Source organism: Alligator mississippiensis, chromosome 3 (genome assembly GCF_030867095.1).
Source record: "Alligator mississippiensis isolate rAllMis1 chromosome 3, rAllMis1, whole genome shotgun sequence".
Lineage (NCBI taxonomy): Eukaryota > Metazoa > Chordata > Crocodylia > Alligatoridae > Alligator > Alligator mississippiensis.
This window is the reverse complement of record NC_081826.1, coordinates 51,604,455-51,631,874: the sequence shown is the minus strand read 5'-3', so window position 1 is coordinate 51,631,874 and position 27,420 is coordinate 51,604,455.

Below are 27,420 nucleotides of genomic sequence, written 5' to 3'. Positions count from 1 at the left end.
CTCAGTGTTGAACTGCATTCTGTTGTTTTCTGCCCATATGTCCAACCTGTTCAGGTCTGCTTGTAGTTGTTCCCTGCCCTCCGGCGTGTCCACTTCTCCTCACAGTTTTGTGTCATCCACAAACTTGGACAGAGCACATTTCACTCCCTCATCCAAGTCGCTGATGAAGACATTGAAGAGTATCGGTCCAAGGACCAAGCCCTGCGGGACCCCACTGCCCACACCCTTCCAGGTCGATACCGACCCATCCACCACGACTCCCTGGGTGCGACCCTCTAGCCAATTCGCCACCCACTGGACTGTGTAGTCATCCAAGTCACAGCCTCTTAACTTGTTTACCAGTATGGTGGTGTGGGATACCGTATCGAAGGCCTTCCTGAAGTCTAAGTATACGACATCAACCCCTACACCTGCGTCCAGGCGTTTTGTAACCTGGTCATAAAAAGAGACTAGATTAGTCAGGCATGATCTACCTGCTACAAACCCATGCTGGTTTCCCCTCAGCATAATTTGCCCTGCTGGGCTCTCACAAATGTGAGCTTTGATAATTTTTTCAAAGACTTTGCCTAAGATGGAGGTGAGACTGACTGGCCTATAGTTGCCTGGGTCCTCCTTCCTCCCCTTCTTGAAAATGGGGGCCACATTGACCCTTTTCCAGTCCTCTGGGACCTGGCCCGTGCGCCACGAGTGTTCAAATATTCCCACCAGTGGCTGTGCAATGACATCAGCCAGTGTCTTCACTACCCTCGGATGGAGCTCATCCGGCCCTGCCGACTTAAAGGCATCCAGTTCCTCCAAGTGACTCTGCACCATCTCAGGGTCTATGCATGGCAGTCTGGTGCCTTGCTGCTGCCTCTCTACAATCCCAGTGAGAGCCTTGTCCTGCCGCTCACTTAGGAACACTGAGGCAAAGAACTCATTGAGGAGTTCAGCCTTGTCCCCCCTGTCTGTCACCAATTGCTTCTGCCCATTCAATAGGGCTCCTATTCCACCCTGGGCCTTCCTTTTATTCCCTATATATCTAAAAAACACATTTTTGTTATCCTTTACTTGGGATGCCATCCTCAGCCCCATGGTAGCTTTGGCCCGTCTAACTGCCTCCCTACAAGTGCGAGCAGAGGAGGTATACTCCTCTTTGGTAATCTCTCCCCGTTTCCACTTTTTATATGCTCCCCTTTTAGTCTGCAGGCTGCCCTGGATTTCTCTATTCAGCCAAGGAACCCTCCTGGCCCCTTTCCCTCTTTTTCCTCTCATCAGGATCGTCTCCCTCTGTGCCCAAAGGATCATTTCCTTAAGACACAGCCACCCTTCCTGGGCTCCCATTTCTTCAAAACTCCTACTCTGTAGTGCGTCCTTGACTAGTCACCTGAGTTCATTGAAATAAGCTTTCCTAAAGTCTAGCACTTTCACCCTACTAGTTACCTTACCCACTAGACATCTTATGGTGAATTCTATTATCCATCAAGTACATTTGGAGCAAGAAGAGGACACCAGGCAATGTAGGGCCCCTGCAAGATGCAAACGGTAATCTTGTGGCTACGCCAGACAAGAAAGCTGATATTTTTAACAGTTTCTTTGCCTCTGTTTTTGTGAACAGGGACCGGGATATCCCACCTACCAGAGGTAGGGTCAATCTTGGGGATAGCTCTGTCAGGCCTTCAATCAGTGCAGATGTAGTTAGGTATCTTCTGGAAGGGCTAGACATTTTTAAATCTTCAGGTTCAGATGCCCTCCACCCAAGGGTGTTGAGGGAGCTGACAGGGATCATTGCGGAGCCCTTGGCCTAGCTGTATGAGCATTCGTGGTCATCTGGCCAGGTGCCAGAGGATTAGAAACTGGCTAATGTGTTCCCAATTTTCAAGAAAGGAAGGAAGGAGGACCCAAGTAACTATAGGCCTGTAAGCCTCACCTCGGTGCTTGGGGAGAACTTGGAGAGAATCATCAAGGAGCACATCTGTGGGGGGACCTGCAGGGGAGATCATGCTCAGGGGCAATCAGCATGGGTTCATCAAAGGCAGGTCCTGCCTGACCAACTTGATGGCCTTTTATGACCAAGTAACTAAATCATTGGATGATGGTGTTGCCATGGACGTAGTCTTTCTAGAATTTTAGAAGGCCTTTGCTACTGTCTCTCACCCCATCCTCATCAATAAATTAAGCGACTGTGGCATTGATGCCTACACAGTTGGATAGGTAAATAATTGGCTGACGGGGCGCACCCAGAGAGTACTGGTGGACGGGTTGTACTCGACCTGGTGAGGTGTGAGCAGTGGGTTACCCCAGGGCTCAGTCCTCAGGCCCGCACTGTTTAACATCTTCATCAATGACTTGGACGAGGAAGGTGGAAAGCATGGTGTCCAAGTTTGCTGATGACACTAAGATGTAGGGCGAGGTGGACACACTTAAAGGGAGAGAGAGGCTGCGAATAGATATAAACAGACTACAAAAGTGGGCAGATGAGAATAGGATGGGGTTCAACGTAGACAAATGCAGGGTGCTGCACCTTGGGAGAAGGAATCCACAGCATACATACAGGCTGAGGAGTTCCCTTCTTGAAAGCACAGAGGCGGAAAGGGATCTCGGAGTTATTATTGTCTCCAAGATGAACATGAGCCGCCAAAGCCAGACCGCAGCCAGCAAGGCCAGCCGTACCTTGTCATGCATCCAAAGGTGCATCTCAAGCCGGTCCAGAGAGGTGATACTCCCCCTCTGTGAAACTTTGGTCAGGCTGCAGTTGGAGTACTGCATCCAGTACTGGGCACCACACTTCAAAAGGGACGTGGCCAGCCTGGAGAGGGTTCAGAGGAGGGCCATCTGCTTGGTGAGAGGGCAGCAGGACAGGCCCTACGTGGAGAGACTGAAGGACCTGAACCTGTTCAGCCTCAGCAAGAGGAGTCTGAGGGGGGACCTGGTGGCTGCCTACAAACTCATCAGGGGAGTTGAACAGAAAATAGGTAGAGCCCTTTTCTCCCTAGCACCACCTGGGGTGATGAGGAACAATGGTAATAAGCTGATGGAGAATAGGTTTAGGTTAGAGATCAGAAGGCAATATTTTACAGTTAGGGTGGCCAAAATCTGGAACCAACTTCCCAGGGAAGTGGTCCTCGCCCCTACCTTGGGCAAATTCAAGAGGAGATTGGACGATCACCTGTCTGGGGTCTTGTGATTCCAGCATTCATTCCTGCCTGTGGCAGGGGGTCAGGCTATATGATCTGTTCAGGTCCCTCCTGACCCTAGCTACTGTGAAACTATGAAACTATGAAACTATAAGGCAGGCAAGGGAGGAACACTCACAGTTACCATCCCTGCTCTCCCTAAGACAAAATGCAGAGTGGTTGCTGTGGGAGACTCCTTCCTGAGGAGGACTGAGGGAGCAAACTGCCACCCCAACCCCTTAGCCCGGGAGGACTGCTGCCTCTTGGAGGCCCATATCCAGAATGTAGTTGAGAGGATCCCAAAGCTTATCCAGCCCTCTGACCGCTACCCTATGCTCCTTATCTATATGGGCACAAATGACATGGCTCAGAGCAATCCTGGCCATGTCATGAGTGGCTACAGGGCTTTGGGAGTGGGGTTTAGGGTGTTGGGGACACAGGTGGTCTTTTCCTAGATCCTCCCAGTTACGGGTCATGGGCTGAGGAGGGAGAGATGGATTGAGGTAGTCAACTGAAGGCTGCAGCACTGGTGTCATCATGAAGGCTTTGGCTTACATGATCACAGTCCGCTCTTTGGTGAGAGAGTCAGTGGTCTGCTGGGAAGAGATGGCCTCCACCTCACTTCACTGGGAAGGAAGCTCTTTTCAGCCAGAATAGCTGACCTGCTTGACCGTGCTTTAAACTAAGCCTACCAAGGATGGGTGAATAAACATCAAAGCAAGCCCACTAGACAACTTCTGCAAAACCAACAGGTTAGGGCACTCAAGGAAATCTACTCCTACCCCAGTCCTGGAACGGTGTCCTCCTGGGAGTGCAAGGAAGCCTAGGGCTTCCAATGGGACACTTACATGCCTGTACTCCAATGCCAGGAGCTTGGGGAACAAGGAGGAGGAACTGGTCCTTCTGCTAAACAAGGATGACTACAATCTCATAGGGATAATGGAGCCCTGGTGGGACTCCACCTATGACTAGGCCACATGTATAGATGACTATACCCTGTACAGGAGAGATCATGCAGAAGAAAGGGGTGGGAGTGTAGCTTTCTATGTTCAGGAAAGCTACACATCCCTGCAAGCTGACATTGGCACCCAGGGTAGACAACTGGAGACCCGCTGGGTTAAAATACATAAGAAACATGGCACACAGGACACAGTGGTAGGAGTATACTACAGACCTCCTAATCAGTAATAAGAGCTTGACCAGGAATTTGCCAGGGAACTGGCTGAGGCTGCATACTCTTGGTGCATGGTTGACATGGGAGACTTCAACTATCCGGACATCTCATGGGAAGAGAACTCAACCAAATCTGAGTGGTCACAAAGCTTCCTCACATGCCTGGATGAGCTCTACCTGACTCAACAGGTCTATGCACTGAGAAGAGGTAAAGTGCTACTGGACCTGGTACTGGCCAAAGGGGATGATCTAGTCAGCAACTAAGAATCGAAGGAAAGCTGGGAGACAGAGACCATGAGCTTATCATTTTTACTATCCATCACAAAGCTGGCAAGTCAGTCAGCAATGCAGAAGTCTCAACTTTAGAAAAGCTGACTCTAACAAACTCAGAAGGCTTGTTGTTGAGGTTCTAAGGGGCCATGATTCAACAGGGAAGGGAGTCCAAGACGAATGGTTGCTCCTTAAGGGAGCAATCCTGAAGGCACAAGGGCTGTCCATCCTGTCTCGGAGGAAAGGTAGGAAAAGGGCACAGCAATCTCCTTGGCTCAGCAGAGAACTTGTGGACCTCCTGCATCTAAAAAGAGAGGCTTATAAAGGATGAAAGACTGAAATCCCCACTAAGAAGGAGTATTCTGCACTGGTCCATACCTGTAGGGAGTGAACCAGGAAAGCCAAGGCTGCAACCAAATTCCAGCTGGCTATACATATCAAGTACAATAAAAAGTCCTTTTTCAGATATGTGGGGAGTCAGAAGAAAAGCAAGGGTAACATTGGACCCCTGCTAAATCAAATGGGACAACTGACAACCAACACCCAGGTAAAAGCCAACCTGCTTAATGGGTATTTTGCATCGGTTTTTCACCAGCCCAAAGGGACTGCCCTCCCTAACACAATGTGGGATGGCCAAGGAGGGTGAATTTATACCCAACATTGGTGTGGACCTTGTAAAGGAGCACCTTAAGAGGCTGGACACCTTGGAGTCAACTGGTCCTGACAGATTGTACCCCAGGGTACTTAAGGAACTGGCAGGCACTGTAGCCCAGCCACTGGCAAGGATCTTCAAGAACTCGTGGTGCTCAGGTGAAGTACCCAAAGATTGGAAGAAGGCAATGTGGTGCCTATCTTCAAAAAAGGGAGGAAAGTAGATCTGGAGAACTACAGGCCAATCAGTTTGACCTCAATCCCTGGGAAGATTTTGGAAAAAAATTATCAAAGCGACCATTCCTGACAAACTGACTGATGGCCATCCTGAGGGGTTTGTTGCAGGTACGTCTTGCCTGACGAATCTCACTCCTTCTATGACCAGGTGACATATCACCTGGACAAGGAAGAAGAGATTGACATCATTTATCTGGACTTTTAAAAAGCCTTTGATCTGGTGTCCCACAATCTTCTCATGGAAAAATTGTCCAACTGTGGCCTCAGCTACATCACAGTCTAATGGCTGGGGAATGGCTCGGGAATTGGCTCCAAGGTCAGACAAGAGAGTGGTAGTTGATGGAAGTGAATCATCATGGATCTCCATGACCAGTGGTGTCCCCCAAGGCTCCATCCTTAGACCTGTACTCCTTAACATCTTTATTAACTTTGTGGACACTGGTGCCAGAAGTGGACTGGCCAAGTTCACCAATGACACCAAACTTCTGGGTAAAGCATCCACACTTGGTGATCCAGACTGACCTTGATAAGCTTAGAAAGTTGGGTGAATAAAAACCTGATGATGTTCAGTATTGATAAATGTAAGGTACTCCACCTCAGGAGAAAAAACCCACATCACACTTATAGGCTTGGCAGTGCTACACTCACTAGCACCATGGCCAAAAGGGACTTGGGGGTCATGATTGACCACAAGATGAACATGAGCCACCAATGTGATGTCACAGCTGGTAAAGTGAACAAAACTCTGGTTTGCATCCATTGATGCTTCTCAAGCAAATCTCAGGATGTCATCCTCCTGCTGTACTTGGCCTTGGTGAGGCCGTAGCTGGAGTACTGCATCCAATTCTGGGCTTCACAATTAAAAAAGGATGTGGAAAAGCTTGAGAGTCCAGAGGAGAGCCACACACATGATCAGAGGGCAAAGTGCAGGATCATGGAAAAGTGCAGGCTCTGGGGTGACCTGGTGGCTGCCTGTAGCTATATAAGGGGTGTTCTTCAGGATCTGGGGCAACGCCTGTTCACCAGAGCGCTGCAAGGGATGACACGGTCAAATGGTTAAACTCCTCCAAGACCATTTTAGGCTGGACATAAGGAAATACTTCTTTACTGTCTGAGCCCCCAAGCCCTGGAATAGACTCCCTAGCTGATTTCCTGCCCGTGGGCAGGAGGCTGGACTCGGTAATCTCCTGAGGTCCCTTCCAGCCCTAATGTCTATGAAATGTCTATGGTAGCAGTCTTCAAATACTTGAAGGGCTGCCATAAAGAAGAGGGAAAGCACCTTTTCTCTCTTGTGACAGAGAGAAGGACATAGACCAATGGCTTGAAGGTACAGCAAAGTAGGTTTAGATTGGATATCTGAATGTCTGCAGTGTTAGAAGAGTAAGTCAAATAGACTACCTAGGGAAATTGTGGACTCTCCATAACTGGAAGTGTTCAGGAAGGGGTTGGATAGGCACTGGTCAGGGATGATCTAGGCATATCTTTGCCTATATTTTATTATGGGTACTTCTCATGCTTCTGGGCTTTGCTGGTTGCTATGTGGGGGGTGGGAGGAAATTATCTCCACCTCCTTCCTCACTGCTACATGTATCAAGGTTTTTTCTTTAAACCTTACTCAAAAGCATTGGGTATTGACTGTGGCCAGAGCTGGGGATTTTGACTGGGATTGTGTTCCAGTACTCCTGCTGGGACTTAAACCTGGAAGTCCTTGGCTAGAGGGTCTTGCCTCTCTATTCAGGGTCAAACCAATTGTTATATTTGGGGTCAGGAATTTTTTTTAACCCATAGTCAGATTGGTATCAGTGGTTTTTGCCTTCCTCTGTAGCAGGGGGTGTGGTCCTCTTCCCGGGATTACTTAAGCATATATTAATAGCCTTATAGAATTAGGACCCTGGCCATAATGGTCCTTCTTTTTTACCTGTGACAGGTTAGGATGTTATGTACTGTGTTGTATCAGGGTTGACTGTCTAGTTTCGCTAAGAGGTTAGACAATGGGTTTGTATACGATGGTTTGGATAGGGATAATCATGCTTTTACTGGAACATCAGTGTAATAAGTTTACTTGCAATGTGTTATTTGACTACCAGATGTCTTTGTGATATAGAGATATTGCATTCTATAATAAATACTTTCAGAGGATGTTATTTACATTGTCATACTTGTGTCATGTGGCTGATTTTTAGGGGACATATAAATAGAGTTTGTTAAATTCTACACTTTCCAGTCTAAGTTGTCAATGATTTTGACTTCTGGTGGGTATTAGCACTCTCTAGAGGTTCCATAAGCCGTACTAGGCTTTTTTCTCTGTTAATATTTATTTTCTTTCTAAAGCTCACACATTGAGGTAATTTTGCCTTACAACATTTAGAACAAGATTATGCCCCTCTGATCTGCATTCTCCTGTGTACACATGTCCCGAGCTTTATATAGAGAAGGACTAGGTACCCTGGGACAAAGAGCTGTCTCAACTGAAGTGTCATTTCTCCAGAAACTCTGAAAAGATAGCCTGAAACATCTGATATTGTCTTGGGCTTTTTATGCAGAACTCATTTAGTGGTGATAGATCCCATCTTAGGAGTTTCCTGAAACAGGTTTAGCATCAGGGATGTTTTTAATATGGCTTCCTTGGAGCTATGCTAATACAGCAGAACAACATGGACTTTCAGAGAACCTAGCACCCTTCAGTTCTCCTGGGATCTGTGATATGAGGACAGACCAGTTGTCTTATTTCATGAAAGGGAGTGGAAGGTAGCTGTGGAACAAACATGTTGTCCTTAACAGAAAATTTTGAGAAGAATCCCATAGTTTCCCCGAGTGACTCTTTTCAGTTTTGTCATAAAGGGGCAGCCTGGTTCTTAGTAACTGCTATAAAATCAGTAAAAATGACTACCGTAATCATCGGGATCATCCATCCACAATCTCATTATGTTAAGGTACAATTATTTTAATTCATTTGTAAAAATCCTCCTGGTAATGTATTGAATGAACTGTAATGTCTCTCAAATACAGTAACATAAACTCAGCGTGTTTCACAGTTGCCGTGGTCTCTATATTGGCTTCCAGTGAGTTTTAGGATTGATTATAACAGTTTTTGTGGAGAGGGCTATCAATAGCCTCATGCTCAGCTATATCAATTAGTTTATTCACTATCACACTATTTAGTTGGCATTGTGCTTCGCTGCAAAGAGGTTATTAGAAATGCCTAGGGTATGAATTAAAATGTTTGGATGCACCGGTTCCATACCACATTGGAGCTCTCTGCATACTATATTAAAAAGTTATAGACTCAAGGTATTTTTTAAGCTAAATTAAAAGATACACTTGCATATCCTCTATCTTTCCCAAACATCTTTCAACATTTTACTTAATAATTAATCACAGTGAGATGGTAAATATTTGCTGATTATTGATGGCTGAAATTTTACAACCAAAACATTGAATCATATCCTAATCAAAGTTATGCATGCAAAAATGTTATTATTGACTAGATTTTTATTTCTAATTTTTAATAGAAAACAAAAAAAATATATTGTCTAGAATTGAAATTTGTATTCTTTTTTCTTTTCTGTTTTTTTGAGAAGTGACTTATTTTCAGAAGAATGAATTTTCAGGACTTTCTCCTCATCGTTTCCCCTAAATTGCCCCATCCCCTCTTTACATACACAGAATGCAATAGAGTATGCAGTATAAATGCTGTCTGGAACACAGAAGAAGGGGGCACTCCTTCACTTTTTATTTCTTTGACAGCTCTTAAGTTTTTGAGAGATGCAGGCATTTTGGATTGTTAGAGAGTGGAATAAGAAGTAAAAATAGAGTTTAAAATGTCCACTAGCCAGAGAATTGTCATTGTATTGCACTGAGTATGAAGGAAGGAAGGGAAGGAGGGAGGGAGGGACAGGGCAGTGGAGGTGAAGGCCCAAGGGAAGAAACGTAATATTTAATCAAATAATAATTTGAAATTCAATATTTTTCAAAAATAAAATTATTTTTTTTCCTTTTTGCCCCATTTTTTTTCAGTAGTCTTGATGCAGATGTAATATAAGAGAAAGTAGCTGTTACTAAAGGTGTAAACAGACTTCACATTTCTCCCAAGAGAAAGCCTGAGAGCTGATAGACATGTAAACCCATTGTCCTACTTAAGTACCTTTGAAGTGCCCAAGATAAAATGTGCTGAAGTTTTGTTTTATTTTGTTGTGTTTTGTTTTTTCCCCGGGACACTGCTGGGTAGGTCTGCAAAGTAAATCAGGGCTCATTCAAGCAAATTGCCCTTCATTGAAGTGTCAAGCAATGTGGCATGGATGGGCTATATAGCTATGCTGCGCCTCATTTGTCTGGAGTTTTTACTTGGATATATCAGACTACCTCAAAGGAGAGATCTGCTTAAAGTCTGAGGTTTCAGTCTGGGATTCTTTAAATTTAATAACAAAACTACCAGTGAGTTTAATGGGGATAATGGACTCTAAATCAAACACATATCTCAGTTTTGCACTTAATGGCTCAAAAAGAAAAAGTAAAGATGGATGGATATAAAGGCTTAGTCAATATTTTACCTTAATATTTTTATTTGTGAAACAAATTTACTCTTGGAAATAGCTGTCTGGAAACGACCTCCCCCCCCCCCCCCCCCCCATTTATGGATAAATTCACTAAAAAAAAAAAAAAAAATCTGATTTTTTCCCATAACTAAAGAAAATCCCCCTTCCGGCACAAATATACTTTGCCTCCTCAAATGACTTTCATAAATTAGAACATTAACTTGGAAAGAAAAGAAAGAAAATTAAAATACAGTTAGTTCCTTGCATTAAAAAATATTCTTATAAAACGGTGACACATTTTTACTGGGAGATGACTGTGGAGATGTTTTAAGAATCTAGGGGTACTTTGTGCAACAAGGTAATCTATATGCTGATGTTTGGTGTTAATTCATTTTTAACAGCAAATTTTATGTCAATTTAAATGTTAATGCAAGAACCCTTTTTTTCCAAAGAAACTAGAATATGGTCCTTAGCTTACACCACTGAATCTGTCTTCCACATAGGTTTAGTGTTGTAGATATTATTATGCACCTCATTCCTTTTCTATTATTCTTGAAAGCTAAAGAGTTAGCATCTTTTGGTGAGGTGAATAATAATATGGTTATATAAAATAGCCTTCAGTAGTGTTGAGACTAGAGCTACCTATGTACCAACGTAAGATTTATAACCATTTACTTTCCACAAAGGTTACAGTGTTTAATGCTGTACTTTAAATTCTACCAGGGACAATATCCAATATTATTTTCCATGTAGTTTCCCAGTAGACAATCAAATATATTTTTCCTGGCTTGTGAATTTCAGATAAAATCAATTTGTGAGAGTTTCATTATTTTTCTGACCAGTCTATTGCTGGGATCTAAACTTTAGGTATGATCAATGATGACAGCACGCAATTCCTTCCAAACAACTCAGTAATGCATAGTGGTCCATATAGTGTAGGATATTTTTTTAATTATCAGAGGCTGTTTCTTTACTGCAGACAAGATTCAGCCTACATTGGTATTTTTTTTTTATTTCTTCCTATGTATTTCTACCATTTTTATTCAATATGGCCTAATACTCAAACACAATGCACTGATATGAAGTGTAAAAGACGTGTTAAAATCTGAAAATATCTGCTCTGAGTATATTTGCCTGAAAAATATCAAGAAGCTTTTGTGAACCCTGAAGTAATACAGATCGGTTCCTTTCTAGTGGTATTTATCCAAAGATTTCCAAACTCTTTTATAATCTATCATTCCAAAATGAATAAAGCTATGGTCTTACAGAAATTCCATTCAAGGTAATTATATCCTTTTTACCTAAAATTTTTCCTATAGCTTCATTTAGATTACTCACTGCATAATTTTGCATATACTCTCATGATTTCTCTGTGCTAAATTTGCTAGATTTATCAACCTGGAAGTCACTGCATGTTTACATGTATGTGTATAAAATAACTTGAATACAGAAAGGTTACAGTAAGATCATAATATTCATTATTAGGAGCTGTTCCTTAATGGGAATATAATCTAAATAAAATAATGAGATACTGGCCTTAAAAGTAGTTCCATATGTGTGTATACCTGAGAAAAATGGCATTAATTGGTACACAGCAAGTCAGTATGCTACAGGAATTAATGTGAACAAACTTATCTCTAGAGATGACACCTAAAGTTAGTACAGTAAAATCCCTGTCATCGAATGGGGGCTGTGGGTGTCTAAAAATGCCAGTTACCTGTGGCTGACAGTTTCCGATCAGATGCGAATACTTGGGGGGGGGGGGGGGGAAGTGGCAGCGGCCGCAGGTGAAGCAGCTGCAGTGCAGATTGGTGGGGGGCAGCAGCCACCATGCGCGAGCTCCCCACCTCCCTGCTCCTCCTGCCCTCACCCATGTTCAGCCGGATGGAAATTCCAGTTAACAGAGTGTTCCAGGTTCTCAAATGCTGGATAACAAGGATTTTACTGTATAAGGGTACATTGGAAGGGAGTTAGGGAAATTTGTACTGCCTCTGATGTGTTTTCTTTTCTCAGTGAATAGCTCACCTTACTCTCTACTGGGCAGTCTAGTAACCTGGGTAAATAATAAACATTTTCAAAGAGATAAATGATAAAATGTTAATGATAAAGCAGTTACATACTTCTGTGGATGCAGATGTTTCACTTGCACAGACTCTGCATTTTCCTGTATACTGTATTTCATCTTCAATGTTGCCTGATTTGTATGCTATCTTTTACTCACTAATCTTGAGTAAGTAAAAATTACTATTCTCTGTGGAGCTTATGCACAGAAATATGGAAGAGATGTATATTACTGGCTTTTTGTTGCTGTAGTAATACTTGTTCATCAAAATTTACCCCGAGTTCTAACATACATGCTGAAGCAGGGGTGGGGAGGGGGGAAAGAATATTATGTATATTTGGTAACCCTTGGGTAGGTAAAAAGATTTGAATTAAATAAGAATTAATCTAGAGGCAATGTTTTATGTTGGGTTTTTTTCTACCTTTGCACATTTTTGGCTGACATCAAGTGCTTTGAGAAAGGACTATTCGGAACATTTACAGCTTGATCAAAACAATCATCTCCCAATTTTGAAAACCTGGGGGAATTTTAGTGAAATATTTAATATGATTTTCAACTTTCTATTCATTAGTCACTTAGCAGCAGTTTATTTATACCTTTCACTAAAACAATACAATAAAATTGGCATTAAAATTATATAAAATATGATAGTCAAATGATATAAAACATTGTTATTACTAAAATTATACAATAAGATGACACATCCTACCCATTTAGGCAAAATTAAAATAAAACATAATATATAATGATATGAAAATATATAAGAAAAAGCAATACACAATAGTAGAGTCAAAGTATATAAAAAGAAGATTTTTATTTGATTTTGGCTCTAATTCTTTGTGCAAGTAATGTAAACGCATCATAGGAGTACATAAATCATTAGAAAGGAGCTAAATTACGTTTTTTCTCCACAGTACCACAGTTTTTTTAATCTTCCACTAATAGAGAGATCCTTTTTTTCTGATTTTTCAAAGAATGAATAAGGCCACAAATAGTGATTTAAATCATTTATCGCAGAAATGCTCAACCTGTTGGCTCTGTGGGCCAGGTGAGTGGCATGGGGTGGTCAGCAAGGTGGACCCCATGCACAGGATCAGCGTGTAGGTGCAATCACACACACCAGTCTGATCCCTTGTCCTCACCCAAAACAGATCCATCCATGTGCCAACCCAATCCCGTGCAGCGGATCTGGCTGCAGAGTAACCCTATATGCTTGCCACAATGGAGACCAGCGATCTAGCACACATGGTCATGTCTTTCAGCTTGTGGGGCTCTCCACAGGTCCAGAAATTTGGCAACAGGGGAGTGGCAATTAATACTGCCACTGCTTCCCCATCACCAAATTTCTAGACCCATAGGGACCCCTCTCTAGGCCCTATGTTCCTGGGCCAGAAGTTAAGCATCATTGATCCACCTCATTATTCCCATAAGAACATATTCTGTCTGTATAGTCTAACACTACCTATCCATAATGACTGCCAATCTATATATATGAGTAAATATCTGTCCAATAATGGCTAGGGAACTACTTAAATCACAGTTTTGTAGATTTTGCAGAAACTGAAATCCTGGGTTTCCTACACAATCCAGGGTTTTCCATGAAAAAAAAACCAACCTTAATGAAAATAAGTTTTTATTAAGTCTTGTACTGGGCAGGTCTCACGGCCCACCTAGAAGGGAAAGGCACCAGCTGCTGCGGTGGCATGAAGGGGGCAACAGACAAGATTGTGGCCTGCTCCTCCCTCCTTCTGCCCCACCAGGGCCCTCTCCACCAATCAGCGCTGAGGGGTGGGGCCATTGTGAAATCCCCACAAAATGGACTTTGTGACAGAACAAAGCCCCCAAAATGGCTTTCTCTCTCCATAAGTTAAATAGGTCCTTAATAATAGTCTTTTATTGTTTATACTTGTGTAATTCAGGTAGGTTTCTAGGGAACATTTATATCTTGTTTATGTCAGCATCTTTAATTCTCAAATGTATACCTTTTTTAAAATATAGGAGTATGATAGGCCCTCACCCTATCATCTGTGGGGGTGGGGGGTGGACTGTCCCCTGAGCATACTCACCCGCCATGACTTTGGGTGTTATCTGTGAGATTGCTCAGTGGTCCTTACCAGCTCTGGGAAACCATGCTTGGTCTGTCTTCTGTGGGGCTCCTTCTTCCCTACACTCCTTTCCACTCAGAAATGTACATCACAGACTGTACCTTGATGTTGCTCCAGGTGGCAGGATGGGGTGGTCAGCTGAAATGATGCTCTAGGGATATGGTCTCTTGTTTTAGGATCATGGTGTCTTGCCATGATCTGTTACACTTGGAGAAAAAAATGTTAACACAGAAAAACAACATAACTTGACATGGCTCAGGCTGAATGGTGGGCAGGGCAACATTGCCCCCATGCTGAGCCGCTCACTTTTGAGCTTCAGGGCTTAGGGATCTGCTCCCTTGACCCCTTGTTCCCCTTCTTCTATCTGCCTCCTTTTCCCCTGAGGCTTTCACCCTTTGTGCTCAGGTGGGCCTGGGATGGTTCCTCCAGCTTACTGGCTGGTGCAAGTGGTTGCAGGGTGTTTCTGGTGATGGGGAGTGCATCTTGTTCTGGTTCTGGTGACTGACACATCCCACCACGTTCCTGGCCCTTGGGCCACTTTTCAGTGTGTGGCTGCCAGGCCATGCTCCAATCAAGGCCCAGCTCCTTTGGTTGTGGAGCAGCAGCTGTGCCAGTCCTGGACTAGCCACTGGGGCTGTGGTGACAAGGTAAGCTGGGAGGGGGCCTACCACAAGGGCTAATATTGCATCAGTGGCTGTCAGGATGTTTCCCAGACCATGTGTTTCATTGTTTCATAGTTGGTAGGGTCAGAAGGGACCTGAGCAGATCATCAAGTCCGACCCCCTGCCATGGCAGGAAAGAGTACTGGGGTCAAATGACCCTGGCAAGGTGTTCATCCAGCCTTCTTGTAAAGACCTCCAGAGTAGGAGCCAGCACCACTTCTCTTGGAAGTTGGTTCCAGATCCTAGCCGCCCTGACAGTGAAGTAGCGCCTCCTGATATCTAGTGCGAATCTACCCTCTGCCAGCTTGTGACCATTATTTCTTGTCACTCCTGGTAGTGCTCGGGGGAACAGGGACTCTCCCAATGCCTGCTGGTCCCCCCTGACTAGTTTGTAAATGGCCACTAGATCCCCGCTCAGCCTTCTCTTGTGGAGTCTGAACAGGTTCAGGTCCCTTAGCCTCCCCTTGTAAGGCCTGCCCTGCTGACCCCTGATCATGCAGGTGGCTCTCCTCTAGACCCTCTGTATGTTGTCCACATCCCTCCTGAAGTGTGGCACCCAGAACTGGACGCAGTGCTCCAACTGTGGCCTGACCAGTGTCGCATAGAGGGGGAGGATCACCTCCTTGGACCTGCTTGAGATGCATCTGTGGATGCATGACAAGGTGCAGTTACCCTTCCTGACTGCATCCCCATATTGTCGGCCCATGTTCATTTTGGCATCAATAATGACTCCACGATCCTTTTCTGCCTCTGCACTGATGAGAAGGGAGTTCTCCAGCCTGTAGGTATGCTGCTGGTTCTTCCTCCCCAGGTGCAGTACCTTGCACTTGTCAGTGTTGAAACCCATCCTGTTCTCATCCGCCCATCCCTGTAACCTGTCCAGGTCTGATTCCAGCCTATTCCTCCCTTCTAGCATGCCCACTTCTCCACACATCTTAGTGTCATCTGCAAATTTGAACAGGGTGCTTTTTACCCCCTCGTCCAAGTCGCTGATGAAGATGTTGAACAGCATGGGCCTAAGGTCCTGCAGAGGCCCCACATTACCCTGTACTTTCTTTTTACCCGCTATGTATTCAAAAAAGGACTTCTTGTTGTCCTTGATCTGGGTAGCTAGTCCCAGTTCCATCTCCACCTTGGCCTTCCTGACCACCCCACTACAGCCCCGAGCAACAGAGGTATAGTCCTCCCTGGTGATGGCCCCTCCCTTCCATTGAGTGTATACCTCCTTTTTAGCTAGGAGATGTTCCCGGATGCTTTTGGTGAGCCATGGGGGTTTTGCACCCTCTTGCTATCTTTGATCCGTGTTGGGATTACTTCCCTTTGGGCTTGAAGGATCGTCTCCTTAAGGAACGACCACTCTTCTTGGGCACCCAGCTCCCCTCCCCTCCAGGACCTCAGTGTCTCCCTACTATTCTCCTTACCTCATTGAAAACTGCCCTCCTGCAGTCCAGGGCTGCTGCCTTGCTGCAGGCCTTTGCCACCTTGTGCTGGATGGTGAATTCCAGCAGGTGATGATTGCTGTCACCCAGGTGGTCAAGCACTCACAGACCCCTCACCAGGTCATTTCCCATGGCCAGGACCAGATCCAACAAGGCATCTCCCCTGGTGGTGCTGCGCACCTCCTGGGTTAGATGGAAGTCCTGTATCTCAGCTAGGAACCTACGTGAGTGGTCAGACCTGGCCAACTGCTCTTGCCAACAGATGTCTGGAAAGTTAGGTCACCCATGATGATCATATCCTTTGACCTAACTGCCTCCATGAGCTGACTTAAGAATTCCCGGTTTAGCTCTTCCCCTTGGTTGGGTGGTCTGTAGTATACCCCCACCGTTAAGTCCCTTTCCCCTTGACCTTTTTTATTCTAACCCAGAGCACTTCAGTGTGCCCCTCCTCTGACCCAGTGCTACTCGTTGAAGATGTATATTTCTCTTTGACGTAGAGAGTCCCACCCCACCATTCCTCCCTGTACAGCCTATAGCCCTTGATGTTCACCGCTCAGTTGGGCATTGGGTCCCACCATGTTTCAGTGAGCCCCACTATGTCTGGGTTGGTGTTAGCTGGCAGGAGGGTAAGTTCCTCCTGCATGTTCCCCATACTATGAACATTTGTGTACAGGCATTTCAGGCCTCCTGAAGATGCATCCACTGGCCCCCTAATCTCAGTACTACCCGGGCCCCTGTTGCTTATCTGGGTATTTGTTCTGCTCATCGTCAGTCTAGGCTGGGCTGTTCTTGTGGGTGACACTTGGTTTAGTGGCCCAAAGTGTCCTCTGCCCTTGTCTTCCCCTTCCCCTGATGAGCCTAATTTAAAGCCCACCAGAGGAGATCAGCCAACTTAGAAGAGAACACACTTACCTTTGGGGGAAAGGTGAAGCCCATCCCACTCTAGCATGTCTTTCATCCTGATGTGTGGGTCATTGTCTAAGAAGCCGAAGCCCACCTCGAGACACCATTTCTGAAGCCACAAGTTGACCTCTCTGATGCAGGTCTCGTGTTGTCTTCCACATCCACTCACTGGTATGACAGAAGAGAATACCACCTCTGCCCCTATCTCCTTCAGCATGTCCCCCAGAGTGTGCTAGTCCGTCATCAGGTGATCAGGGCTCCTCCTGGCCTCATCATTAGTGCCCACATGGATTAGGACCATGGGGTAGTAATCAGTGGACTGGATAATGGCCAGGATCATCCCCGTCACATCCTGAATCTTTGCTCTGGGCAGACAGTAGACCTCGCATGTTGAGAGGTCCTGGCGACAGATGGGACCCTCTGTACCTCTCAGGATGGAGTTGCCTATGATGAGCACTCAGCGTTTCTTCCTCCGGGTCTGCTTTGCTCCTTCAGCCTGTTCAGAGTGTGGAGAGTGTGGAGTGGCCTTCTCTCTGGAAGTTTCCTCCTCTCCTTCCTTCTCCTGCAGTGTCGTCAGGGCCTCGTACCTGTTCTTCTGCCAGACTGAAGGAACTTGTACTGCTCTGCTGCGAGCAGCCCTGGTTCTGGAGGTGCCCATCTGCTACTCTGCTGTGGAGGGCACCTCCCAGGGTGCTTCTCCCTTAGATGCATGGACCTGCAGGGAGAGAAAATACCCATCAATTTCATCCTCTGCCTCCCTGATTCCCCTCAGCCTGCTAACCTCCTCCCAGAGCTCCCTCACCTGCGCCTCCAGGGCCCTAAGATGGGCACCTGCAGGACAGGTGTGGGGGCCCCCATTCCCTGCCCCCCAGCCCTGCTGGGCATCCCCTGAAGGCCGAAGGGCAGGGGGACACCAGCTCCCCCATGGGCTCTGTCTGGGTGGAGGCCTCAGACAACCCTGGGTAGGCAGCACCCCCCCGGGCAGGGGCCCTAGCAGCATTCTACGTTGGCACCATTTTATATGTTGCTATTTATTTATATTTTTGAGCGGTGCCTTTGCCCTACCGTTGCTGGAGTCTCACTCTAGACCTTCCTGCTCACCCGCCTCTTTGTGTATTCTGTTTGCGGTGTGGCTCCGGAGTGCGGCTCCCTGCTGGCTCAGCAAAAAGGGACCCAGGAGGCTTCCCCATAGATCCAGCTCCGCTGCACTGGTTCCCTCCACTCCCACTTACCCTAGGGGGATCAGCTGATACTGCCCCCACTGCTGCCTCCGCTGCTGCCTCTGTTGCTGCTGCCTCTGATCTAGTAAGGGGGCACACATGCATGCAGGGGCTCAGGTGTGCCCGGCTCCGTCCTCAGCTCCTGGCCCCATGAGGAGCTGGAGCTGAGGAGAATATAAATGTTATTCAACCATCCAAATAAGGTTTTATTTGAATCAGTTGGTCCAAGACAGGATTCTAAAATGTACTGTCTAGGATAGATAATAATGATTCAAACTCGTATTTTTACCAAACAATTAAGAGTTCTTAATTGAAATAAAGTTTTCATAATAAGCACTTTTTGAGATCACATAAGTCCCTTTGTCATAGAATTTGGTACAGCTAAAAGCTGCCTTAAATAAGAATTCGATTTTTTTTTTTTTAATGAACCAGAGAGCCAGCACCTAAGCATTTCCCTCCATATAATAAAATGGACTCTATCTTAGTTCTGCAAATCTTAGTGCTGCTAATAAAATACCTTTCTACTGGTCTTATCCTATATGGATAAAACACCATCCCATGCTTGTTTTGCTTTATGATTATGCTTTCAATGTGTTTATTCTTGCTCAGATTTTTATTAAAGGGATTCCAAGGTATTTGGATGAGGACACCAGTTCTAATTTCTTTTTCAGTAAAAACCATGCTTATTTTCTACTTTCATTCCCCAAAAGCAGGACTTTGGATTTAGCTGTGTTGATTTCTAAGCTGTTTGAGAAGCTATATTGCTGAAAAGCATTTAATAACCTTTGGAGGCCTATCTGGAATTGTGACATTAATAACACAAAGTCTGCATATAGCAAATATAGTAAGAAACATTTAATGTGAAAAGTATATAGAATTGATTATGTAAAAGCACGTTTTTAGATTATTCAGTGACCTTGAGTTTGAGAAGGAAAAAGAGAATCTGGTTGTTGCTTGATACATCTAATTGCCAGGTTACATTGAATATGGATCTAGACAAACCAAAATATTAACAGAAATGATGCAAACAAAAACAGACATCCAGCCACTTATACACAATAGCTCTGATGCTACCAATCAACATATACTACTTTTAAAGTGACTGACAGATATTCTCTGCTGCAGTGTGTATGTTTTCCTTTTTCAACTTCCCACCTTAAAAGTTGGTTGTTGATACTCTAAGACAAATTCCGCTTTGCGTAAATGATAATGTGATTCTACAGAAGATGTACCAATTGACACAAGTCTTTAATTTGTTCCTCTGCCTCTTCTAGACAGACAAAGGACAAATAATGCCTCAATTTCATTGAAAATAAGGCTGCAGTTTTTGTTCTTAGTGTGGAGCACTAATGAGGGTGCTTTTGTGTTCAGCAAACTATTAGGAATCAGTCAGGGAACCCAGGTGGTACTTTCCCTTCTTAGGTACATACATCCCTATAGTCATAGTTCTCTAACATATTTTATATATTTCTAACATGAAGCCAATGTTGGGGGTAGGTGCTGTATGGCCTAAGCCCTCTCCAGCCCAATGTCTTACCAGAAGACAATGTCAGGATGGGGATCAACACCATCACAGCTGTTCTTCAATGTTATCTTTCTCATCTGCCATGCCTTTGATCTTCTTTAAAGTTGGGAGCTTTTTATGCTGGCTGATAGGTCCAGGCCTGTCCCTCACAGGAAATTCTTTGTGGGGCTCTGCCTCCCCTTATATCCCATACTTACCACATCCTAGTTGTTATCCAAATGCATCTCTTGGGCCATGACACCTTATCCCCAATCTTTCCTAGACCACTGGGCCATGACACCTTATCCCCAGTCTTTCCTAGACCACTGGGATCCTAGTTTCATAGTTTTATAGTAGCTAGGGTCAGGAGGGACCTGAACAGATCATATAGCCTGACCCCCTGCCACAGGCAGGAATGAATGCTGGGTTCACAAGACCCCAGACAGGTGATCGTCCAACCTCCTCTTGGTTTGCCCAAGGTAGGGGTGAGGACCACCTCCCTGGGAAGTTGGTTCCAGATTTTGGCCACCCTAACTGTAAAAAATTGCCTTCTGATCTCCAACCTAAATCTCTTCTCCATCAGCTTATGACCATTGTTCCTCATCACCCCAGGTGGTGCTGGGGAGAAAAGAACTCTGCCTATTTGCTGGTGATCCCCCCTGATGAGCTTGTAGGCAGCCACCAGGTCCCCCCTCAGCCTCCTCTTGCTGAGGCTGAACAGGTTCAGGTCCTTCAGTCTCTCCTCGTACGGCCTGTCCTGCTGCCCTCTCACCAAGCAGGTGGCCCTCCTCTGAACCCTCTCCAGGCTGGCCACATCCCTTTTGAAGTGTGGCGCCCAGTACTGGACACAGTACTCCAACTGTGGCCTGACCAAAGTCGCATAGAGGGGGAGTATCACCTCTCTGGACTGGCTTGAGATGCACCTTTGGATGCATGACAAGGTATGGGTGGCCTTGCAGGCTGCAGTCTGGCACTGGTGGCTCATGTTCATCTTGGAGTCAATAATGACTCCGAGATCCCTTTCCGCCTCTGTGCTTTCAGGAAGGGAACTCCCCAGCCTGTATGTATGCTGTGGATTCCTTCTCCCAAGGTGCAGCACCCTGCATTTGTCTACGTTGAACCCCATCCTATTCTCATCTGCCCACTTTTGTAGTCTGTCTAAATCTATTTGCAGCCTCTCTCTCCCTTCAAGCGTGTCCACCTCGCACCATATCTTAGTGTCATCAGCAAACTTAGACAGCGTGCATTCCACCCCCTCGTCCAAGTTGTTGATGAAGATGTTAAACAGTGCGGGCCCGAGGACTGAGTCCTGGGGTACCCCACTGCTCACATCTCACCAGGAGGGCATGCTGGGGTGGGATCGGCTTCACCTTTCCCCTAATGGCAGACGTATCTTTTCCTCTAGGTTGGCTGATCTTGTACGGCGGGCTTTAAACTAGCTTCACCGGGGGAAGGGGCTGCTTCAAGTGGAGAGGATGCTTCACCAGCACACGGGGTGTCAAGAGGAAGGGAAGCACAGGTAAGTATCAATGTCAGAGGAGCAGAGGGCCACAACTGTCCTGGGAGTGGGAGGAAGGCACGAGCACCCTCAGGAGGCCTCAGGTGCCTCTACACTAATGCTCATAGTATGGGGTGTAAGCAGGAGGAACTATGCCTCCTGATTGCAAGTAAGAACCCAGACTTAGGAGGGCTCACAGAAACCTGGTGGGACCCTACCTATGACTGGATGGTGGGCATTCAGGGGTACACTCTATATAGAAGAGACAGGACAGAGAGGAAAGGTGGGGGGGGGTTGCGCTCTATGTCAAAAAGCACCTCACATCATCAAGAATTAGCTTCGGTTTAAAGGAGGGTCGGGCAGAGACACTATAGGTCTAACTATAAGTGGGGCGTGGTGGAAGGGACCTTATGGTGGGTGTCTACTACAGACCACCCAACCAGGGGGAAGAGATAGACTAGGACTTCTCCAGTTAGCTTGTGGAGGCAGTTAGGTCAAGGGATGTTATTGTCATGGGTGACCTAAACTACCCAGACATTTGCTCAGAGGAGCAGACAGCCAGGTCTGACCACTCGCGTAGGTTCCTGGCTGTATTACAGGACCTTCACCTAATCCAGGAAGTGCACAGCCCCACTAGGGGTAACGCCTTGCTGGACCTGGTCCTTGCCATGGGGGATGACCTGGTGAGGGGACTGCAGGTCCTTGACCACCTGGGCGATAGTGATCATCACCTGCTGGATTTCAGTATCCAACGCAGGGCGTCTAGGGCTCACACCAAGGCTAAAGCCCTTGACTTCAGAAGAGCCAACTTCAATGAGCTTAGGACACTAGTGGGGGAGGCACTAAGGGCCCAGAAGGTAGAGGAGATGGGAGCCCATGAGAGATGGTCATACCTTAAGGGGGCGATCCTCCAGGCCCAAAGGATAACAGTCCCTGAGAAAAGCAAAGTGCTCAGAAACCCCCTTGGCTCAGCAAGGGCATTCAACAGTTGCTGCCAGCAGCTTGGCCTGTCCCACCCTGGGAAGGGGGTAGGGGAGGCAGATTGCCTGCAGCCAGCACCCAGGAGGCCACCAGTCCCAGGGGACCAAGCAGGGGTGAGGTGTTTGGTAACTAGCTGCCTGGGCTCAGGCCTACCTTGCTGACTTACCATGGTCCCTGGGCACCCATGAGTAGCCAAGTCCCAGTGTGAGGCTGGGCAGTGCATGGCCCCTGGTGCAAACAACTTATCTCTGAAATGTTTTAGATTCTCACAAAAGCCTTCTGTCCCTTGCCTCTTCAGGGCCAACTTCTGGACACAAGGGAGAACCCACCAGTCCCAGTGGGGATTTGGGCTCTAAGTCACTGCCACCCAGTGCTGGAGTCCTCTGCATGTTCTGGATACACCAGTGGTGCATGCAAGACAGGACCCTCCTGCTCCAGCAGTTGGTGGGGGAAGCAGAGGAGCAGGAGGCCTGGGCAGAGGCCTGCTAGCAGGAGGACCTGGCCCACTAAGAGAGGTGGTGCTATGAGGACTTCATCTGAGAGGAGGTGCAGGACTGGGCAGAGTGTGAGAACTGTGCCCAGATGGAGGCCCCGAAGTAAGAATGCAAAAAGCTGCTCCAGCAGCAGGTGCGCCTCCAGGCCTGAGCAGTGGAGGGCTGAGGATGCTAGACACCGGGCCCTGGAAACCCTTCTGGCCCTAGCAGTTGTGTCCATGCCACTTACTGCCTGTCCCCCACCTATGGCCCTGAAGGGCCCCTGTGTCCTTCCTGCCACCCCACAGCAGGCACCCACCTGGCCCTGGGAGGAGGTCCTCCAATGACTCCTGTCTCCTGGCCCAGCCCCTGCCCCAGTTCCCCCACCACATGCCTGGGCCCAGCCCCACCACTTGCCCCAAGGCCACGTGTCTGAATACCTGGAGGTGCCAGGCACAGCACCAGAAGGGGATGATAGCCCTCGAATCAGGCAGGCAGAAAGGGAGCCTTCTGCTGCTGAGAAGTGCTCTCCAGCATCAGCTGTGGACAAGACTGATGCCCTTCATGGTTGTTGCAGCCCCCAGGCCTGTGGGGAATCAGCCTGAGGCCAGGAGGCTGAGCACCTGCCCCTGGGCTCTGCCCCCTAGGCCCCTCCACCCCACAGCCCTCCACTCTAGGATAAAAAGACTGAGGCTTTTGTAAATAGTTGTCACTTTGGGAAGAGGATTTTTTTTATTGGTGGGTGTGGAGGGAGGGAGGAGGAGGATCTGTGTGATGAAAAGAGAGGGGGTAAGGGGTTTTGTGTGTTTGGGAAGGAAGGGAGAGGGGGCTCTGTTTGTTGATGGGGGGGATGGGTGGGTGTTGCAATAGAAGTTTTTTGTTTCAATTATGTGTGTGGCCTGAGGGGTTGGAAGGGGGTAAGAGATGTGTGGGTCCCCATGGCAGGCAGGCTGGAGTGGACAGTGTAGGAGGAGGGGGTCAACTAGAACATCCTGCACCTGGTGCCCTCACCCCTGCTGGCAAGTGCTTGGCTCTCCTGAAGCCTGGGGTGGGGGGCACTTCTGGGGCCAGCACCATGGCCAGCAGGAGCATGGGGCAGTGGGCATTGCTGGCAGGAACAGGAGCAGGGGCAGGGACAGCCATGGTGCAGGGATGCAGGGTGGGCAAGGAGCTGCCGCATACTGCCCCTGCACTGGGCATGTGGCTCCTGGGCAAGGAAAGAGCTGGACAGGGATCAGAGGTTTGGGCTGTGTTTTAAAGATGGCTGCCAAGTGCTGGCAGCTGAGTCTGGCTTCAACATGGCTGCCAAGTGCTTGCAGCCATGTGGCCAGAGGCTGGAGCTCCCCCCAGCCCCCAGTGACTACAGGGGAACATGTCAGGGCTGGAGGGACTTGGCACTAGATTTAGTGCTAAGTCTCTGCACGTGTAGACACCTGCCAAAAATTAAACTAATATGAAGTAAATTTAGTTCCAATTAATGGCACATGTAGACGAACCCAGTGTTGCCATTCCAGTTCTAAACAACCTTAGCAGGACTGACCATCCAGCTCCTGGACTTTTGAGAATTTAATTCAAGCAAAGTTTTTGAAGTTTTTATTTTTGCCCATCGCTATCTGTTATGTGATTAAACATGTTCTCAACAGAGAGTAACAGAAAATAACAATAATTGAATAATACATTATTCACAATGTATTTTTTATTCTGCACAACTATGTCAGATGTATTCTTTCAGTTTCTGAAACACTTTACGATTCCTAGTATGTAAATTAGCACTGAAAAATACATAATTAAAACAAGTTATACTCCACATTCCAACCTCTTGGGGGACATGACTGGACATTTCCAAATCCTCAGTCTACCCATATCTCCTGAGACAAAGTTGAGAATTGATTTATATTGCCCACTTCTCATCTCCTACGCAGCCTTGATGTTTTCTTAATGTGATATATTACCTTTTAGTGTTACTTTTCCTGTTTTTGAACCTACTTGGGTTTACAGTCAGATTATCCACAGAGGTGTGCTTCCTGCTTAGTATGTGTGGGGCAAATCTGAACTAAAAGTAAGAACTTTTAGATTCTCCTCTCATTTGCCTAAAGATAAGTACTTTTGGTGGTAATTGAGAAGTTGACTATTCCACCGATCAACTAAAAATAAGCTATTAGATATATCTGTATCAGCTTTATGGCATGAAAATGACTGGGGGGGGGGGGGTATACCAAATATTGTCTGTTAACGTTTAGAACTACTTCATGGTTTTAAAAAAATAGAGCTAGAAAAAGCCAAGGAAAATATCCAACTGATTTAATTATATTTTCTTACAAATAATATTCCGTTTACAATTAAGGTTACTCAAATGTATTTCATCACAATAGTACAAATGCTAAAAAGCAGGGAGAACCTGGGTGAAGGCAAACATCACATTGTTTTGTCAATCCTTAGTTCACAACCTTCATGCTGCTTAACCACAACAATGCATTTCTTAATGTTGCAGAAGGCAGGTTAGATCTGCATGTTATCGAATAACTAAATGAGAGATGTATAACCCAAGATCTCCCTTTAATATTCCCAGTTTCATTTAGTCTGTATGCTTATCACCTTCAATTGAGATGCATCAAAGAGCAAAAAGCCATTCTGCAATTTACAACCTTAACTCTGACCTTCTCCTCTCTCATTACTTACTAAGTGACAATCATACTTTTGCCCTAGCATTTTTACATATACTTCACCAGACAAAGGATACAAAGTTGATCATGTATTCAGTATTTTCTTTGCTACAAACAACTTATTTTCTTTATTATTAAAGCCAAGTGGCAAACTCTTCACATGTATAAATTTGTGAGTACAAACAAGTGTAAACTTTCAACATGCTCTTAAAACTGTTTTTAAGCATATTATGTTTTCTCATTAAAAGATTGAGAAGCAAGTTCTATGAATGAATCCATTTCTACTAGATAGATGAGAGGTTCTTATTCTCCTAATGGGAAAAAAAAAATCCCTTTAAGGATTATGAGAAGAGAAAATGTTGTGGGGGAAGAACTTGTTTTATTTAAATTGATGGCATGAGAATAACATTACTTTCCTAACAGATGAGATTGTAGGATTGTCTCTCAGGGGAAAAAATAATGACAGGATGATTTTGTTATATCTTAATACAATCCTGAGATAAAATTGACAGATACTAGAGTTTTAAACTAACACCACTAAGAAATTACTGATGATATACATTTAAACTTCATTATCACCTTTAAGGCAGCTGATACCAAAATGACTCTAACAGAAAGTAATATTGAGGGATAACTGAATGAATTATATACCAAATAGAAAATGAAAACATTTTAATTGTGATCAGTATGATTTGCCTAAGGATAGAGCTTGAACCTAAGGAGTGGGTCTGCCTGTACCTGAAATAGAAACCAAAATTCCTGTACATAGGTTCCTGTTCCAACCAGAAGAAATGATCATGATCCCAAGACACCAACAAAACAATATGAAGATTCTCATTAAAATAGCTTGTACAAGTGATATCTGGAATGTAAGATTTCCTGCTAGGATTGGTAATGTGAATCAGTAGGAATAGACTCTGCTTCGACTACTTAAGATTTCTAGTTAGTTTATTATTCTTTCAGAAATTATATGGTATGACCCCTACATCTACAAAAGCTTTTGTTTCCATCCCACTAACTCTGATGACCAGATAGGGTGTGATACTGAACCATCTCAATTCATTAGTAGTATTGTTCCTTTTTATGGATAATTTTGGCTAGATGAGGGTCAAAGGAATCATAAATAATCCTCTTGTCCTGAGGCACTAGAAAAAGCATGATTCTGATAGTAATCTGAATTGTTCCAGTGTGACAACTTCATTGTCATGATCTCAAGCTGAGCCTAAGGCACTTCATCCATATCACGTAAAATAATTGAATAGTGGGTACTAACAAGACTTACACCTTGAAGATGTTGTAAATTTCCCTCTTCTTTTGCTGCAGTTGGTTATATCTGTGTTATAATGAAATCTATAATTATTACAAGTTTCTTTGCATTAGTATTTATACTGGCTGCCTGAGTCACTGAGATAGTCACTAGTGGATTTTCAGGTTTGAAGTAGGAGTTTGGAACCAGCATAACATAAGCACTAGGCTTTGAAATTAGCCTTATATGGGTTTTGTTACCTGATTTTTCTTTTGCTAGCTTTTAATTCTGGTGGTTGAAATATATTACTATTGAGGTAAAATGGGTATATATAAAACTTTTAGGGATTAATTTTTCAGCATAACTAGGCACATCTCCACAAGATGCTACGTCGCCATAACAACACAATACAGTGACATAGCAACAGAAGGCACAAACCATGACGCCACAGCTACATCACAGTAATGCATTACTACAATGATATAGCAGCTAAAAAGAACCATGTGCTGCTGGCATGGCATAGTAACAGTTATTACTGAGCCGTCATTTATGCCACTGGGGCATATGTAGACACACCCACAATGTTCATGGTTTTGAACTCATTCCTGATTATTTCTGGAGCTCAAGATACATTGGAAGGGGA